Genomic DNA, 14616 nt, shown 5'->3' on the forward strand with positions numbered 1-14616 from the left:
GGTATACCCTTTATCGCAGGGATAGAGAGGGTAAAAAAGGGGAAGGGGTATGCCTGTATATCAAGAATAATGTACAAGTGAATGTGAGAGATGACATCACTAGGGGAGCTAGGGAGGAGGTGGAATCCTTATGGGTAGAGCTCCAAAGGGCTGAAGCTAAGGGGAAAATAATACTGGGAGTATGCTATAGGCCCCCTAACCTGAGGGAGGAGGGGGAGACGGACCTCCTATCACAATCTGGATTAGCAGCAAGGATGGGAAGTGTTATCATAACGGGGAATTTTAATTATCCACACAGACTGGGTGGAGGGAACCACGCATTCGTCTAAGGCTCGACAGTTCCTAAATGTCTTGCAGGACAATTTCATAGGTCAGATGGTAGACGCACCAACTAGATATAAAGCGTTACTAGATCTACTGATTACCAACAATACAGACCTGATCACGGATGTGGAAATACCGGGAAATTTAGGAAACAGCGATCACAGGTCAATTGGCTTCAGTATAAATCGCACAAATAGGAAACATAAGGGAAATACAAAGACACTGAATTTCAATAGAGCCAACTTCCCTAAACTACAAACCTTGCTAGAAGTTATAAATTGGGATAAAATCTTAGGAACAAAGAAAACGGAGGAAAGATGGGTTCGCTTTAAGAGCATATTAAATAAAGGCATTAGCCAGTGCATCCCATTGGGTAATAAATTTAAAAGAGCGAACAAAAGCCCTGGATGGCTTAACGCCAATGTAAAAATGCATATAAAAGCAAAAGAGAAGGCCTTCAAAAAAATACATGGTTGAGGGATCATCATCAGCATTCAAACTTTATAAAGAATGCAACAAGAAATGTAAGAGTGCAATTAGGGTGGCTAGGATAGAAAGAATCCCAAGAAATTCTTTAAGTATGTAAACAGTAAAAAAGGGAGGACAGACCATATTGGCCCCATAAAGAATGAGGAAGGACATCTGGTTATGAAGGATGGGGAGATGGCGAAGGTCCTGAATTTATTCTTCTCCTCTGTCTTCACAAGGAATCGGTGGGGCTTCAGTAACCAAAACTGCAGTGTTCATTCTCGTGACACATCACAGGAAGCACCCTCATGGCTAACAGAGGACAGGATTAGAATTAGACTTGGGAAACTTAACATTAACACTTAACATTAACACTTAACATTAACACTTAACATTCATTAACATTAATGAATCACCATGACCAGATGGCTTGCACCCGAGGGAACTCAATCAAGAAATTGCCAGACGATTGTTCCTAATTTTTGCTGACAGTCTACTGACTGGAATGGTACCAGTGGATTGGAGAAAAGCCAATGTAGCACCAATATTTAAAAAGGGCCAAAATACATTCCTGGGAATTACAGAACAGTTAGCCTAACATCAATAGTATGCAAGCTCTTGGAGGGGATAAGGGACTATATACAAGATGTTAGTAATGAAAACGGTATCGTTAGCAGTAATAGGCATGGATTCAAGAATCGTTCTTGCCAAACCAAGCTATTAACCTTCTTTGAGGAGGTAAGTTCCCATCTAGATAAAGGAAGGCCCGTAGACATGGTATATCTGGATTTTGCAAAAGCATTTGACAGTTCCCCATAAAAGTTTACTGTACAAAGTAAGGTCCATTGGCATGGACCATAGGATGAGTACATGGATTGTAAACTGGCTACAAGGGCGAGTTCAGAGGATGGTGATAAATGGGGAATACTCGGAATGGTCAGGGGTGGGTAGTGGGGTCCCACAGGGTTCTATGCTGGAACCAATCCTATTTAATTTGTTCATAAACAACCTGGAGGATGGGGTAAACCGTTCAATCACTGTATTTGCGGACGATACTAAGCTAAGCAGACCAATAACTTCTCTGCAGGATGTGGAAACCCTGCAAGAAGTTCTGAACAAATTAATGGGGTGGGCAACTACATGGCAAATGAGGTTTAATGTAAAATGATGCACTTGGGTGGCAAAAATATGAATACAATCTATACACTAGGGGGAGAACCTCTGGTGGAATCTAAGATGGAAAAGGACCTGGGGGTCCTAGTAGATGATAGGCTAAGCAATGGCATGCAATGCCAAGCTGCTGCTAACAAAGCAAACAGAATATTGGCATGCATTAAAAAAGGGATTAACTCCAGGGATAAAGCGATAATTCTCCCACTCTACAAGACTCTGGTCTGGCCGCACCTGGAGTATGCTGTCCAGTTCTGGGCACCAGTCCTCAGTAAGGATGTACTGGAAATTGGAGCGAGTACAAAGAAGGGCAACAAAGCTAATAAAGGGACTGGAGGATATTAGTTATGAAGACAGGTTGCGAGCACTGAACTTATTCTCTCTGGAGAAGAGATGCTTGAGAGGGGATATGATTTAAATTTACAAATACCATACTGGTGACCCCACAATAGGGAGAACTTTTTCGTGGAAGGGAGTTTAACAAGACACGTGGCCACCTTACATTACACCCACTATGCCTTGCAACCCACTCTGTACAGAAGGATGTCAGCTGTTCCTGGCTCTGGAGGTTCTCATTAGACTAAAGGAAGCCTGGGACCTTGCTACACAAGGAATGTAGACTTCTTACATTGAGGGTATTTGTTTCTGGGGGGGGGGGGGGCATTCTGCCTTAAACATTACTACCACTCATTGCACCGTTCAGCCACAGTAGCTTTTCGGCCTTTTTACTATTCAGTTTTCATTGGAGGCTATCTATATTGCTAACTAAGCTTCTTATTTCTGTCTGCTAGAAGAAACGAAGAAACTGTTTTGGTTGGCCATTGTTAGAGGATGTGTACTGTGGGTGGCCATGGCTTTAGAATTGTTTTATCTATTTAGTGAAGATGCTGTTATTGGTAGAAAAAATGAATTCCCTTACAGTATGTACGTTTGTTTGTTTTCTCCCTCTTGTTAATAGCTTTCAAAAAAAAGTATTACAACTAAAAAAAAATATTTGGAACTATCCACTAACTTTTTGGGTCCAGTTGAGCCTTAAGTGAATCTACACTGTGGCAAAGACACGTAAACAAAAGATACTGCTGGAGAGCTGGCACCATAAGGCAGAAGATTAGATCTCTACTAATATGGCAGAAGATTATATCAGACGTTTACTTAAGCTGGCCAAAGATGGATATACAGTAATTTCTAACAAAAAATCCTAGGAAAATGTCATTTTGTTTTTAACATTTGATTTTGGAGTGAATAGACTTTACCGAACGAAAACCACATACCCTGTTAGAAATTAGAAACATTTTGCATCCTGTTCCATCAAATTTCTTTTCTCTGTGGTCAAAAACAAATGCTTCATCGACCCACTAATGATTAGAAAAACTAACAAACTCTTTTCCTAAGAAATTTCATTTGAAAATCTACCCATCTATGGCCAGCTTTACTTAGATGTTTAATTTATGCACTAAAGTATGGTATCCCCATATTCAGCAGTAGTAGAATATATTTGGGAGTGTAATTCTAAGTATGCCTAGGCAGTGTGTTATACAAAATTGTAAATGAAGATATTTCTAAAACCATACATTTTATTTTATTTTTTTCTGCATTTTTCAAAAACTTGCGGCCAAAAAAAATAAAATAAAACTCACTTTTGTTACTACCGTTAAGCTACATGCAGGCAATACATAGATCTCCAGAAGCACCCATAAAGGAACGTCTGAGGTCGCATGTAACATTGTAAGCTGTGGGAGCTGTGCAGCTAGGTAGTACTTTGAGATGTTTGGAACACCAAGGCCGCCTCTTAGTCTGTGGGCAAAGAAAGTGGTACGGGCTACTCTGGAGCGTTTTGTGGGCCCAAATGAAAGCTAAGATTTTATTCTGGAGTGAGCATAAGAAGTCGGGTACTCGGACCGGTAAAGTGTGAAAGAAGTATAGGATCTTATGGAGCACAGTCATTTTAACCACGTTGATGCGCCCTAGCCATGATAGCGAAGGGAATCGCTAGGAGTCCATAAGAGTAGTGATACATGAGAGTTTCCACTTTAAGGCATCATGTACACTGCAACTGATAATCAAACGTTTAGGATGGGTTGAGCGTTTTTTTTTTTCAGCAGCCCCTGAACTCTCCTCTGTTATGTTATCTTTTCAGCATATTATGATATGTTATCTTATCACAAAGTTGTTTATAGTAGTTTCCAGGCAGTTGAGGTTAGAAGCATTTTTTTTTTTTTAAAGCAAAAAAGCGTTCAGGACAGATGTTCAGAAGCATTTTAAATGCCAACTGCTTGTAACAGCTTGTAAACGCAGTAACTCGCGTCTAGAATAGTTTTTGAGCGAGAGATATTTAATGCTCTGTATTTCTCTAGGCTTTTTAAAACTTCCATCTAAATTTCAATTTTCTATGGCATATTTTATTTCCCTTTTTTGTTAATTTCCAAACTGTACAACCCTCAAACTATAGGCACATGGTTCAGGGGAGCAGTTGGATCTGCCAGCTCTGTACACATTTATCAAGATATAATATCCCAATGCTTCAAAGCACGCAAAAAGCCCTTTGTCAAGGTGAAGTAAACAAGAAAAATTGCTACTAAAAACTAGATAGGAGATTTTAGAGTTAGCACCGTAAGTTTTAATGCAATTACATCCTTACCTGCCACCCTTCTCCCTATCTAATTTTGACTCTTGTGCATTAGCATCAATACCTCCTGATCCTGACTGCTTGTGTGGTGCCACTGGAGTTTTAGACCGGAACCAAAACATTAACACTTTCTAAAATTATGCTGCATTACAAAAAGAATAAAAGTGAACCACTACGCCAAAAAAAATTTTTTGTACTTGCCATAAAATCTGTTTAATGGAGTTGATTAAGGAACACCAGATTCAAAGACATTTGGGATGTCCAAAACGGTCCAACTGAGAAGTGGGCAACAGTAACAAAATGCTAATAAGCCCACATAGCAAAACTAGGGAAATAGGGGTAGCCTGCAGCTCAAAGAGTAGCCTGAAGGACCTTATAGCCAAAGCTGGTATCAGAGGTACCTGAACATCCACCAAATAAAACCTAGAAGAAAATGGCTAGTAAATGAGGTAAACTTTTCTCGGTAGTAATAGTAGTGCAAAGACCTCCTTACTTCTAGAACACTACCACAAAATGAAGGCATGCTGGAAGTGGCAGGGGCTGTACCAGCCCAATCACTGTTTTGTTTTGGGGTTTTTTTGTTTGTTTTTTCTGCCATTGTATTTTCCGATTGTCTCTTAATCCTGTGTCTCTGAATGAATGAATATATTTCATTGTCCTAATTTTTCTCCTGTGCAATGCACTCCCGCTCAGGATTCCATGACCCACATTGCTCTTTATTAGAACATATGCACAGTTCTGTTTATTTGTACATGAGAAATCAAACCTTGAGAAGTTCTCTCTCTGGCTTCAACTTCCAGCTGTGTGGTACTGCTTCCATCACATCCTACTGCTTTGCTGTCTATAACATTAGCCTCCATATGTTTGTCATTTAGCAGTGTTATTTCAGTTGTGGTAAAAGGAAATGATATGTGCCAAAAATATACTATAAAGAAAAGTTCTCAGGCATCCGATTGTTACACTATTACATATGTTGCCACATTGAAAGTTACATGAGTGAGGAATAAAGAATATGCTTTTTCCTTGTAAAACTCCAGCACAGATGACTATTATTTCTTCAAATAAGGGGCTGTTTTTAGTAAATATGTGACTGGAAAATAAACTAAGGGGCTGATTTAAAAGTGAGTAAAATAGTTTAAAGGAACTGTTACTATTTGATTAATTGGTAATGTTCCAAAAAAAAAAAAAAATTAGAGTATATATATTCCCACCATATGCATTGGACAGCCTTGCTGCAGTGGTATATCTCCCTGCTTTTCTCCCTCCTTTCTCCAGCCAATCAAACCCTGAAAGTAAAGGAGTAATGGGTGGTGGCTGCATTCTTAATTTTTCTTAGGCTTTTCTCTCCTCTGTTGTCACCTGGTGATCTGGCCAGTAATACACTTCCTGTATTAGAGTGCCCCTATTCTGGATAAATGGGCACAGCAGACAACATTAATCCTGAGGGAGGGGAGTGTTAAATGTACAAGCAGATTCAAATACAGAAGCAAACTGAAACTGAACTCTAGTTAATAATTTTATAAGCAGTTACAGTAAACAATTTTTTCCTTTTTTTGGGAGAAAGGTTTTACATAAATAAAATCTGGCCATTGTAAGCAACCCTGCTAGTGTTAAATGGTTTTTCTCACCATGTAAATGGATAACATCTGTAAGAGCACTTGTTCTTTTGAAAAACAGACTTATTGGCTGGATTTATGAAGATGTGCCTGGACTATGCTGGATAACGTTCAAAGGACATCTGCTGTTTTACTACATATTTAGCTTCCAATCAATGAAAATGATTGTGGGATTGGTGGGCTATATACATAGGCTTTCCATAGTAAAGTTCCTAAATACACGTAAAATGATTACCAAGGCTTGCCTATTTTAATATACAGTAGTTGGCCTGGTCCTAATTGCTATGCTAGCAGTAGCATAACTATTATTGGGTGCACCCGTGCCAGGAAGCTCTCCACCAATGACAAACCATGAAAAGGATACCCTCCTCTTCCCCATCCTGCAAGACAAAAATTATTGTGAGTTCTAAGATGCTAGAGCCCCACCCTGGCTTTTGCACAATGTGCAAAACCTACCATGAAATACTGTCATGAGATTAACATGAAGACTGCCATTTCTGACCTTGCGTCTGAAAATGCTTGTTGTCTAACTGTGATGTCATGATACTTTCACTGTAAGATTTCAAGTTACTGAACTACAAAAACTGCACCACCAATGTTGTTGAGTAAAACAGAGGTATAACATCAATGATTTCATCCCAAGCAGCAAACTTAAGTGCATGCGCGAACTGAAATAAAGTAAAAGACCAATGAATAGTCCTCGTGTGAATGCCAAAAAAAGGGTGTGAAAACAAAAAACAAAAACTAGTCTATATACAAATCTTCAGCTTTAAGAAATATTGAATTCCTCTTAAAAAAAAAAACAAACAAAAAAAACAAAACAAATCTGTGCAATCAAAATGTTCACTCCCCCCATGTGGGATCAAAAAGACAAACTCTCACCTTCTTGGTTGGACCTTTTTAAATGATAAAAGATCCAATAAAGCAGGGCCACTTTAATTAGTTAGGGTAGGCTGCACTGGAGGATTATAAACTCCCATTTTCTTCAGAGCCAGCTCCAGGACCAAAGAACACCACTGCCAACCAGAAAGAACAAACAAATCATAGTGCTCTCTATCTGTATCATAAAACCAAATTATACAGTATACCCTGTAGAGTGGTCTGCAGGCACTGAGGAAGGGGAAGAGATTGCCCAGGATCTGGACCTAGTTTAGTTTCACAGCTCTGCTTGTCATCAAATAAAGTCCATCCATACCAGCTGAGGTATAGAATGATAGATTTTTGAAAAAAGAAAACTGCCACCACGATCAAGGAATGTGGTGATTGGAGGTGAGACGATGCGTGGCATTGGATGTGGAAACCTGTAAATATCACCAACGGGAGTGGAACCCTTTGGAAGATTACATACCAAATAGCCTGCTTGACCCTACTTCAGTTAAATAGTTGCATAGGTGAGGTTGAAAAAAGACACAAGTCCAACCTATGTGCGATTATGTGTCAGTATTACATTGTATATCCCTGTATGTTGCGGTCATTCAGGTGCTTATCGAATAGTTTCTTGAAGCTATCGATGCTCCCCACTGAGACCACTGCCTGTGGAAGGGAATTCCACATCCTTGCCGCTTTTACAGTAAAGAGCCCTCTACGTAGTTTAAGGTTAAACCTCTTTTCTTCTAATTTTAATGAGTGGCCACGAGTCTTGTTAAACTCTCTTCTGCGAAAAAGTTTTATTTCTATTGTGGGATCACCAGTACGGTATTTGTATATTAAAATCATATCCCCTCTCAAGCGTCTCTTCTCCAGAGAGAATAAGTTCAGTGCTCGCAACCTTTCCTCATAACTAAGATCCTCCAGACCCTTATTAGCTTTGTTGCCCTTCTTTGTACTCGGTCCATTTCCAGTACATCCTTCCTGAGGACTGGTGCCCAGAACTCGACAGCATACTCTAGGTGTGGCCGGACCAGAGTCTTGTAGAGTGGGAGAATTATCGTTTTATCTCTGGAGTTGATCCCCTTTTTAATGCATGCCAATATTCTGTTTGGTTTGTTATCAGCAGCTTGGCATTGCATGCCACTGCTGAGCCTATCATCTACTAGGACCCCCAGGTCATTTTCCATCCTAGATTCCCCCAGAGGTTCTCCCCCCAGTGTATAGATTGCATTCATATTTTTTGCCACCCAAATGAATTATTTTACATTTTTCTACATTGAACCTCATTTGCCATGTAGTTGCCCACCCCATTAATTTGTTCAGATCTTTTTGCAAGGTTTCCACATCCTGCGGAGAAGTTATTGCCCTGCTTAGCTTAGTATTGTCTGCAAATACAGAGATTGAACTGTTTATCCCATCCTCCAGGTTGTTTATGAACAAATTAAATAGGATTGGTCCCAGCACAGAACCCTGGGGAACCCCACTCCCCCCCCTCTGACCATTCCGAGTACTCCCCATTTATCACCGCCCTCTGAACTCGCCCTTGTAGTCAGTTTTCCTTGTCAAAAATATTTTATTAAATTCAATAAGATTAAGTACAATAAAATGAATACTGTATATTGTACAATTTAGAGTATTTATATAATAATTATATGTGGTTACAATTATAGAATTAATCATGAGGTAAGGCTTTATGAAAAATCTAAGTAATTAAATAACAATTATGAGCTAAACCAATTGTGATGTAGACATTCAAATATTGTGTAATATTAAAGATTATGAAAAACTAAGTACGGATTTCCTGAGCAATCTTGGATTAATGAATTGTATTTCAATACTAATGATATCTTTGTAACCTAAGGTACAACTAAATCATAAGGTGTACAGAGAGTCAGAGTAGAGAAAGGAAGAATAAGGTAGAAAGTGAAGAGTAAAGAAGACATATTTAGCAGGGGTCCACAGGGTCGATCCAGAAGTCACAGTCAGACCTATACAGTCAGCATGAGTTCAAATCATCTACCATGGCCATAAGCCAGTTTTCAATCCATGTACTCACCCTATGGTCCATGCCAACTGACCTTATTTTGTACAGTAAACGTTTATGGGGAATTGTGTCAAATGCTTTTGCAAAATCCAGATACACCACGTCTACGGGCCTTCCTTTATCTATATAGCAACTCACCTCCTCATAGAAGGTTAGTAGATTGGTTTGGCAAGAACGATTCTTCATGAATCCATGCTGATTACTACTAATGATACCGTTCTCATTACTAAAATCTTGTATATAGTACCTTATCATCCCCTCCAAGAGTTTCATGTTCTATCTTAGCCGTCGTAATTGCACCCTTACATTTCTTGTTGCATTCTTTATAAAGTCTGAATGCTTACAATGATCCCTCAACATTGTATTTTTTAAAGGCCTTCTCCTTTTGCTTTTATATGCATTTTTACATTGGAGTTAAGCCATCCAGGACTTTTGTTTGCTCTTTTAAATTTATTACCCAATGGGATGCATTGGCTAATGCCCTTATTTAATATGCTCTTAAAGCAAACCCATCTCTCCTCCGTGTTCTTTGTTCCTAATATTTTATCCCAATTTATGCTTTTTAGCAAGGTTTGTAGTTTAGGGAAGTTGGCTCTTTTGAAATCCAGTGTCTTTGTATTCCCTTTGTTTCCTATTTGTGTGATTTATACTGAAACTAATTGACCTGTGATCGATGTTACCTAAATTGCCTGGTATTTCCACATCCGTGATCAGGTCTGTATTGTTGTTAACCAGTAGATCCAGTAATGCTTTATTTCTAGTTGGTGCGTCTACCATCTGACCCATAAAATTGTCCTGCAAGACAATAAGGAACTGGCGAGCCTTAAATTAATGCGTTCCCTCTGGCCAGTCTATGTCTGAATAATTAAAATCCCCCATTATGATAACACTTCCCATTCTTGCTGCTAATCCAAATTGTGATAGGAGATCTGTCTCCACTTCCTCCCTCAGGTTAGGGGGCCTATAGCATACTCCCAGTATTATTTTCCCCTTAGCTTCATCCCTTTGGAGCTCTACCCATAAGGATTCCACCTCCTCCCTAGCTCCCTCAGTGATGTCATCTCTCACATTCACTTGTACATTATTCTTGATATATAGGCATACACCTCCCCCTTTTTTACCCTCTCTATCCTTGCGGTAAAGGGTATACCCTTGAATGTTTGCCAGCCAATCATGAGAGCTGTTGAAATTCCCACAAAATCCAAATCCACCTCGTACAACAATATCTCTAGTTCACCCATCTTGTCCGCCATACTCCTGGCATTGGTGAACATGCCACATAGTTTAGACCGGTTGCATATTGTCCTCGTATTGGGTGTTTCGAGATTGCAACTAGGACTTGCTACTATACTTACCTTGGGTTTTTGTGCTTTGGTCAACCTACCACTAATGCCCCCAATACTACCCTCTGGAATATCTTCTGCTCTGACTATCACTACCTGTGGACCCTTCCCCCATCACCTAGTTTAAAAACCCCTCTAACTTTTTGCCCATCTTCATTCCCAGCTGATCTGCACCCTCCAGTTAGGTCATCTACTTCTGGTAAACGTATATCCAAATCTTTAGGTGGCGATTCTTCTCAGGAGGTGAATGTGACGATTCTTTATCGCTTACCTGTTTGAAGGAGGAGTCTTCATATCCTTTCCTGGGGGACTGCTTTTTTACAACACATGTATTAACTAATAGACATTTTTATAGTTTCACGTTTTGTTTGAATGATTTTGAACTGGAATAGTGCAACACTTTTTTTTTTTTTTTTTTGTAAATGCTATTTACTTTGACAATATCTCCTGGTGTGTTTGCAGCTGGTTTTATGTGGCAATTTATTGCATTTTGATACACAAGCACGTAAATGGATTTTATTGGGATTTTATGTGATCGACCAACACAAAGTGGCACATAATTGTGAAGTGGAATGAAAATGATAAATGGTTTTCAAATTTTTTTACAAATATGTAAAAAGTGTGGCGTAAATTTGTATTCAGCTCACTTTACACTTATACTCCTAACTAAAATCTAGTGGAACTTATTGCCTTCAGAATTCACCTAATTAGTAAATCGAGACCACCGGTGTGTAATTTAGTCTCATTATAAATACAGCTGTTCCGTGAAGCCCTCAGAGGTTTGTTAGAGGACCTTGGTGAAAAAACAGCATCATGAAGGCCAAGGAACACACCAGACAGGTCAGGGATAATGTTGTGGAGAAGTTTTAAAGGAGGGTTAGGCTATAAAAAAAATATACCAACCTTTGAACATCTCTTGGAGCATTGTTCAATCCATCATCCGAAAATGGAAAAGAGTATGGCACAACTGCAAATCTACCAAGACATGGCCGTCCACCTAAACCAGAGGTCTCAAACTGGTGGCCCTCCAGCTGTTGCGAAACTACAAGTCCCATGAGGCTTTGCAAGACTGACCATTACAAGCATGACTCTCATAGGCAGAGGTATGATGGGACTTGTAGTTTTGCAACAGCTGGAGGGCCGCCAGTTTGAGACCCCTGACCTAAACTGACCGGCCGGGCAAGGAGAGCATTAATCAGAGAAGCAGCCAAGAGGTCCATGGTAGCTCTGGAGAAGCTGCAGAGATCCACAGCTCAGTTGGGAGAATCTGTCCACAGGACAACTATTAGTCATGCACTCCACAAATCTGGCCTTTATGGAAGAGTGACCAGAAGAAAGCCATTGTTGAAAGAAAGCTTTAAGAAGTCACGTTTGCAGTTTGTGATAAGCCATGTGCGGGACACAGCAAACATGTGAAAGAAGGTGCTCTGTTCAGATGAGACCAAAATTTTACTTTTTGGCCTAAAAGCAAAAGAATGTGTGGCAGAAAACTAACTCTGCACATCACCCTGAATACACCATTCCCACCATGAAACATGGTGGTAGCAGCATCATGTTGTGGGGATGCTTTTCTTCAGCAGGGACAGGGAAGCTGGTCAGAGTTGATGGGAAGATGGGTGGAGCCAAATACAGGGCAATTTTAGAAGAAAGCCTGTTAGAGTCTGCAAAAGACTTAAGTTCACCTTCCAGCAGGACAATAACCCAATACATACAGCCAGAGCTACAATGGAATGGTTTTGATCAAAGCATATCCATGTGTAAATAATATTTAAAAATTACTGCGCTGTCCCTAATGGTCCGTGACACAAATTTGTGATAAATAACAAATTGGTGAATATAAACGGCTGCGACTTCTATGCAAGATACACACATTAATCAACAATTCCCAATCTTAAATTGTGTTATAAAGCGAGTCCGTGCTAACAAATGATAATTCAACCTTATTAGTGAGTAAATAAAATTGATCAGATTATATATTCTAAATAGTTCATTCAAATTGCTAGTTGGTCTCCACTGTGAAAGTAACACACAATGCACCTGAGAATGGTGAAGAGAGAAAAGGTCTGCCTTCCACCTCCACACACACTGCCGCTTACCGACTCCTGTTGATCTTAGTTATAGGAGATCACACACACCCGTGGCGTGATACCCATCCCGAGCCTTTAATTGCACACAGCCAAGATCCTCACAGGAGTTCCAACTCATACAGGTATGTTTTACCAGATGTTTCCCAAAAGAGAGTAATAAAAGGCTTCCATAGCGTAAAACCATTGGATATTTAATTCATTAAAAGTTAAAAAGTATTGCACTTATATTTGTAAAAAAGCATTACATGCAGTATAAAACACCGACCTGGCCAGCTCTCGATAGCAACCCGTGGTTCCAGGTCTTGCGTGTATCGTGGTAACGTCAGCATGTCGCTCCTCCCTATGCGTTTCGTCACACCTGACTTCGTCCTGGGGCACAGGCGGTGTGCCGATTCACCGCTTTATATATCATTCCAATAGGGGGCCACACCTCATTCTGGGCTTTGGAAGACATCTAAATCTGCCATTTTAAGGACAGGCAAATGCCCACAGTATATGGGACAACATTTGGAAGCAAGACAAAACCAAAAGACAAAATCAAGACTTTCCTTCCCACAACCACAAGGGATGTCCCTTCCCTTAGAGATAAAATTGCCCCCAATGTAGCAGACCCCCCAACAAAAATATTTGGCTTTTTTTCAAGATCTGACAGGAAGCCTTTTATTACTCTCTTTTGGGAAACCTCTTGTAAAACATACCTGTATGAGTTGCAACTCCTGTGAGGACGCTCGGATCTTGGCTGTGTGCAAGCCACAGGTGTGTGTGATCTCCTAAAACTAAGAGATCAACAGGAGTCGGTAAGCGGCAGTGTGTGTGGAGGTGGAAGGCAGACCTTTTCTCTCATCACCATTCTCGGGTGCATTCTGTGTTACTTTCACAGTGGAGACCAACTAGCATTTTGAATGAATGGACTATTTATAATATATAATCTGATCAATTTTATTTACTCTACTCAACTAAGGTTGAATTATCTTATTTCTTATCACTGACTCACTTTTTAGCACAACTTAATATTGGGAAATATTCATGTGTAAGAATGGCCCAGTCAAAGTCCAGACCTAAATCCAATTAAGAATCTGTGGCAAGCTAGCACCTGACCGAGATGGCTGCTTGATCAGCTTACTCCTACATCTAGGGCTAACATATTGGCTTCCATAAGTGGGACAGCTTCGACTCACCAGCAAGGAGATGGCCGGGAGAAGCAGCTCTGTCACCTGCTCCCAGGCAGGCCAAACCACGCAGCTCAGCCGGACCTTTCTGGCGATATTCTGCTCCCAGCAAGGAAACTCGCAGGCCTCTACCCAGGCCTCAAGCCGCGATGCTGCCAGTTAGCTCAGCCAGCCCAGTGCACCCGATACTAGGGGACAACCGAACAATGCTAGGCATATTCCGCAGTCATCCCCACTTCTCAGCATGGTGGATCTGCAGCTAGTATGAACATAAATGAACATAAAAAATACACTAACCGTCGCAATCTCAGATCTGAAAACTGATCTCAGAGCAGTGGCCTCCCGCCTAGAGAATGTGGAATCGGCGGCCATGATGCATGGAGCAGCTATAAGGCAGGTACAGCAGGTCACTGATACACATGCCCAGCATCTCATTGAGATGCATCACCACATCGAAGACCTTGATAATAGAGGCCGGAGGCACACCTTGCGAATTAAGGGCATCCCAGAAACAATAGAAAGCCCCCAGTTACAACCAGCGGTGTGGGCAATATGCAATACACTCCTTGGCAGACCCCCAGATGCTCCCATAGAGATGGAAAGATGTCATAGGGCTCTTATGCCTAGAGGTTGGGACGGTGATCCTCCTAGAGATACAATATGTTTCCTGGTCAGCTTCCCCCAGAAGGAAAACATACTATGCTTAGCTCACAACCAAGGGCAGCTGCACCATGAAGGCTCTCCCATACAATTTTTCCAAGATCTATCTGCTATCACACTCCAGCATAGAAAGCTTCACCCCCTTCTCAATGTTTTGCGGGACAGACATATTATGTATCGCTGGAAGTTCCCTTTCTGTTTGGCAGCGACAGTGGGAAACCATACGGCCTTCTTACATA

At 40.6% G+C, this 14616-nt stretch overlaps 1 protein-coding gene across 1 annotated transcript in view; it reads left to right on the forward strand.

The window, feature by feature from the left end:
* The window catches only part of LOC141139627 (putative serine protease K12H4.7), a 111153-nt gene that overhangs the window by 76720 nt on the left and 19817 nt on the right, over positions 1-14616 (forward strand). The window lies entirely within an intron of this gene.

Source organism: Aquarana catesbeiana, linkage group LG04 (genome assembly GCF_042186555.1).
Source record: "Aquarana catesbeiana isolate 2022-GZ linkage group LG04, ASM4218655v1, whole genome shotgun sequence".
Taxonomy (NCBI): Eukaryota; Metazoa; Chordata; class Amphibia; order Anura; family Ranidae; genus Aquarana; species Aquarana catesbeiana.